We start from the raw sequence: 6000 nt of genomic DNA on the forward strand, positions 1-6000 counted from the left end.
GAGAAAATATCTAGATGACCTTGATAAAATATAATATTAGCAACCTGAAAGTGAAGATGTGGAATCAGATATTAAAGTGAGTCCCAGTTCTACTTTGAAGAACTGCAGAGGAGAGGGGAAGCTGCGTGATACTTAGACTTCATTCTCAAAGACATCACTGCATGCTTTATGTCTAATTTATTCCTCACAACAACACTATAAGACAATTATCCCCATTCCCCCATTTTACAGATGAGGAAACTGAGGAAAGAGTGCAAGATCACAAGCCTGGTAGGAAAGGAGCTGAGATTTGAACCTGCCCGTAATCCCATCCCAGAGTCTGTGTTTGCTAAGTAGGCTGTTGAGAGTGACCCTGAATTGACTGCAGAAATAAAACTCCATGGAGCTCAGCATTCCTTTAACAAAGAAGAGGCTTTAAAAAAAAAAAAAAATCTGTAAAGTAAAACAGAAAGTTTCTCATTTATGGTTTTTTTTTTTTTTTTAAAAAAAGACTGTGTGTGCATGTATGTATGCAAATGCCTTAAGTGGGACTGGATTACTTCTAGGAGACTTGATTACTTTGATTTTCACATCTGTGTATTTCTACATTATTGGCACCTTTTTAACAAATATCTATTCTTTTATAATTTTATTAAAAACTTTAAAAATCTAATGCTATTTGAAAGGTGGGATATCTGCTGGTATTACACTGGATGCCAAGATGGATGAATAGATTAGTACACATCTATTCATAGAGGGAGGAGGAGAGTGTGTCTCTCTCTCCTCCTCCCTCTCTCCCTTCCCCTATCCCCCACCCCTTGGAGAGAAAGATAAATTACATTCTATCTTGCCTAAGAAAGTACATAATGATATGCTCACACTTCCCAACAGCCTCAAGAAAAATATGCATAAAGCAAATAGTAACTGAATGGTATTTACTTAATTTTCTCTGCACTTCATTACTTAGCTCATGTTGTGCAAGGGACTGCCACACCCAGTGACTCATCCTTCAGGCACTGAAATCATCCTTGCTGGGCTTTTCCCTTCTTTCTTTCTCAAGGCCTTAAGAAGTAGGGCTCAGGAAGGAGGAAAGGAAGTAAGAGAAAATAGAAATGGAACTTCCTGTCTATATTCACACTAATGACTTATTTGACTTATTTGAGCCAGGTAAAGCTCAAATTTTAGAATAAATGACCTGTAATTCTTTTTCATCCTTTGCTCCTTCTAGCCAAGCCATCGACAGTGTTCTGCCTGGTATTTTTCTGAAGCATCTTTCAGATCTTTGCCTTTCTTTCCTTTCTGAGACCACCCCTGTGATCCCACTGCCTCATGCCTCGTGCCTGCTGCCTCCTGCAGCCATGTCTTAGTTTCCTCTGTCTCCAGGGACTTGAACGAGCCTCCTCAACGTTCTTCATCCCTAACCCAGGTTGCATGGTAACATAAAATATCAAAATAGTGTTGAGACTAGCATAAATCTAGTCATTCTTCCTCATTTGGGTGTGTATGGCCTCTTCTCCCAGGAGTCTCTATTTTTACTTTCCTACTGATTCACAAGTAGACTGGGCTCAATTGAAAGAATAAAAAGCAGAAGAGCCTTTTCTGCTTCAAAATGTTTATCGCAACACAAAGACTCACATATTTACAAGTTCCCATTGGGCTGATCAATGGGAGCTAAGTGACAAAATAGTCTTTTGGTTGTAGTGGGACATATAGCCACCATCAACGTTCAGAGGTGCCCGAAGTCTAGAAAACATTGTCATTAGATCTGAAGTCAAAGAAATCAAATGATTGTCACTGGGTTTCTAGTAATACATTAACATTACTAACATATTGGCGCACAAACTACCACATTTTAAAAACAAGACTGAAAAGCAAATTCTAGGCCAAATATTTAAGCGTCTTACCTTTTATTTAAAGTCTTCAACAAAATAGACTTGATAATAAGCAATTTCAATCTTATGGGTGTTTGGGGTTTTTGTTTGGATGGATGGCTCTTTTTTGGAGGGTGGGGAGGCAATACTTTTTTCCCTTGTTAATTTTATTTTTCAAATGGTAAGACATTTGGTCCCTTAAGCGTCTATTGAGAGTTTCCTGGCAGCAAGACTGGACAAAAGCTAATCTTCACAGAAACCTGATTATGGAGGAGCAAGATGGTGTTAAAAGTCCCTGGAGAGCACTTTGGTGACTCACATTTCTCTCTCGTAAACCTTGTTAATCCCTATATAAAATATATTTGTCATGTTGCTCAGCTTGTCATTCGAGCTGAACAACTCTGAGCTAAAAACTTTAAACACAGACAACTGACAATCATGGACACTACTGATGTGCCAAGGTGTCTCCACTCAAACCCTTCTCCTCTGGAGGTCCCTAGGCCCCCTCTTCCTGCCCTCCTCACCACTCCCATTCCCAGAAAACATCCAGTCTTGGGCATCCTGTTTCCTCTGAGGAGTCACCTTCTTTCACACCCTTCCCCCAACCTGATCTCTGCATATTTAACTAATCTCTCAATTCCCAATCCAAATGCCCTCTCTCTGCAAAGCTGAACCTTGATTTTCTCAACACAGATCACATTCTTCCACCATTGTGCCTTGAGAGCATGCCTGGACTGTCACGATCACAGAGGTCACTGTGCCAAATCATAATTTATCTGCTCTCCTGACTGATTCTCCCACAAATCTCTCAAGTCCTGTAGAGCAGAGGCTGTATCATAATGCGTGGAAGAAATTATGGACCTAGCACCGGAATCCTATCCTTTCAAGAGGGGCAACGGCCAGTGTACTTTGGCTGACACACAGGTGAGGCTGCCAGAGGAGAGATTCCAAACTCCAAATCTGCCTCAAAAACACCCTATTTTGTCAGAGAAAACCAGGTCCACATTCAAACTAAGTCTGTGGAATGACACATGCATCACCCATTGGCAGAGGACGCAGCACGCACTATTACAAAACTGATGTTTAGTCTCAAGCAAAAATAAACTGTAATTCAGTCAAAACTAATAAAAATTCATACTTTTCATATTAAGGGATGGAGAAGAAATGTTTCTAAAAAGACTTTGATTCCAACAGGGTTCTTTACAGAAGTTAATTTTAGAATTGAAACAAGCTAGAATTCAAAAAGCACTACACCAATTATAAGTCTTTGTTATCGTAATAAATTTAGTTACAATTAATATTTGAAAAATGAAAATCATTATTTTATCTCCAGGAAACTAAGCCAGTAAAGAAGTGTTATTACACTTAATATTTACTTTAAGACATCGTCTCATTTCATCCAAACTTAGTTCCTCTATGAAAACTTTTTCCAGTATTTCAGTCTTTACAGATATCAACATTTTCTAAACCATCTCAGAAATTACAATTGACATCTCAATCTTAGCCTTATTATTCCTGTGTGTCACTCAGTCTGCTCATCTGGTTAAATAATAGCCCAAAGAAGGAAGAAACTCTGACTTATCCTTTTTATATTTATCACAGTACTTGAAAGGGCTAGGTGCACAAAACAACCAGACATTCTTGTTCCCTGGCTAAGTAGAATCTAGCAAAGGAAATAACTTTATCCAACAAAGAAGGAGTTCTCATCCTTTCCATTAAAATTTCTGTAGCCTTTAAAAATAAATAAGTAGGTACAGGCCGGGCACAGTAGCTCACGCCAGTAATCCCAGCGCTTTGGGAGGCCAACGCGGGCAGATCACTTGAGGTCAGGAGTTCAAGACCAGCCTGGCCAACATGGTGAAACCCCGTCTGTACTAAAAATGCAAAAAATAGCCAGGCATGGTGGCACACACCTGTAATGCCAGCTACTCAGGAGGCTGAGACAGGAGAGTTGCTTGAACCCGGGAGACAGAGGTTGCAGTGAGCCAAGACAGTGCCGCTGCACTGCAGCCTGGGTGACAGAGCAAGAAAACATTGCCAAAAAAAAAAGTAAGTACAATGTACAATGTAATTAAATCTATAATCCAGTGATCTCATTTCTGAGACTCTATCCCTTGAAAGAAATCCAGAAAGTATGAAAATATAAAGATGTTAATTCCAGAAATATTTATAATAGCCCCACATCAGATGCAACAACAAGGCAATGGATAAGTATTCCCTCATGGGAACATTACAAAGCCACTTAAAATAAAACTAGTAAGACTTCCTAGCAATATGTAAATCAAGCATAATACCCTATTATGAGTGAGCAGAACAATATAAAATTGTAGGTATACTCAATTATTTAACAGTAAAAACATGGATACTAAAAACAGAATGGAAGCAACACAGATTATTATGGCTCATGGTATGTTGTAAAAACATGAGTAATTATGAATGTTCTCTTTTCTTCTAAATATTTGTTATTGTTATGTTATTTTCAAAATGAAATATCAAAGTTTTTTCTACATGTTATCACCAAAAATTTCAAATACATATATTGTTGATCGTTTCATTGGATCCTCTAGATATAAAAATCAATCACTATGGGGCTGTTCCCTGACCTTTTGACAACATGAGGTGTGAACACTAAACAAAGTCGTAGAAGTTCCATCATAAACCAGCCTTGAGCTACTTTTGAAGGACGCAGCAGTGTTTTGGATTGTCTGAAGATGGGTTACACAGAAGCCCTCCATGAATTTTGCTTTCTAACAATTCTGTGATCTACAGTGGAGACTTAACATTCCATGAAAATGTTTAAGTTGGTTTCCTTTACTTAATTCACGTGTTAAACAGTAGTTCTAACTCTCGTAAAGGTAGCCATCAAGCATGTGTTCTGTGCAAGCCACCACAGTAAGAGCTGTAGAGAATTTAAAATGAAAAAGAAGCTATGGAATCACTGTCTTTCCAGAGCTTATCATGTAGTGTAGGGAAGAAGAAAGTCTGAAACCAAAAAGAATTTAATACAAGGCTAAACATAATTGTCATGGAAAATATAAAGAAAATACTGAGAGAGTTAAAGGAGGAAGAAGCCACATCTGTTTGGGGGTCAACATTTCAGACAGTGGATACAGTCATAGGAGTGGATGAAAGCAAAGAGGAGGGAGAGAGAAAGGGGCCTGGAGACCCACGTCATTTAAGACCAAGACTTAGTGAAGGCAGAGAGGAGAACCTGGTCAGGAATGAAGTTGCAGAAGACACAGCAAGGCGACATGCAGGAGGGACGTCAGGGCCCAGTGGGGCAAAGGGACAGGAACACTAGCTGAGTCAGAAGTGGAAGGGGAGGCTTCATAGATTTCACCAAATGACTTCAATGACTTCATCATGAATCTTCCTGAAACCTCTTCTACTGGAATGATATGGACAAGGTTTCAAGAGCCATGGTTGAAAAAGCAAAAGGGAAGAAAGGGACTGTAAGCAGAGGGGGACACAAAGAAGTCAAAGAAGAGGTTTTTAAAATTATTATTTATATGGAATTTACTTAGAAGTGCAAGAACATTTTTTTTTTCTTTAGCAGTCCAGTTTTTCTAGAAGCACTTATTTAAAAAGAATTATCTTCTCATTCCTAACAATTCCTCTTTAAGAGTTATACATTATTATTATAGACAATGGTTTCTGGGCCATTCTTCAATTTTGGTTATCTGTCCATTCTTGCAGGGGTAATATATGAATGTAACAATAATTGTAGCATTATAACGGTTTCTTTTGTTTTGTTTTGTTTTTTGGGTTCTTTTTTTTGAGACGGAGTCTCGCTCTGTCGCCCAGGCTAGAGGGCAGTGGCGCCATCTCAGCTCAAGCTCCGCCTCCCGGGTTCATGCCATTCTCCTGCCTCAGCCTCCCGAGTAGCTGGGACTGCAGGCGCCCGCCACCACGCCCGGCTCATTTGTTTTGTATTTTTTTAGTAGAGACGGGGTTTCACCATGTTAGCTAACCCAGGATGGTCTCAATCTCCTAACCTCATGATCTGCCTGCCTCAGCCTCCCAAAGTGCTGGGATTGCAGGTGTGAGCCACCAGGCCAGGCCTATAATGGATTTTTTAACATCTGGCAGAAGTTCCCCTCATTGCTTTTCTTTTTCTTTTTCTTTCTTTCTTTCTTTTTTTTTTTTTTTT

The 6000-nt window shown here is 39.3% G+C and overlaps 1 protein-coding gene across 1 annotated transcript in view; it reads right to left on the reverse strand.

Moving 5' to 3' along the window:
• Positions 1-6000, reverse strand: part of DNER (delta/notch-like EGF repeat containing) — a 238681-nt gene that overhangs the window by 50164 nt on the left and 182517 nt on the right. The window lies entirely within an intron of this gene.

This window comes from Colobus angolensis, unplaced genomic scaffold, assembly GCF_000951035.1.
Source record: "Colobus angolensis palliatus isolate OR3802 unplaced genomic scaffold, Cang.pa_1.0 Scaffold33, whole genome shotgun sequence".
Lineage (NCBI taxonomy): Eukaryota > Metazoa > Chordata > Mammalia > Primates > Cercopithecidae > Colobus > Colobus angolensis.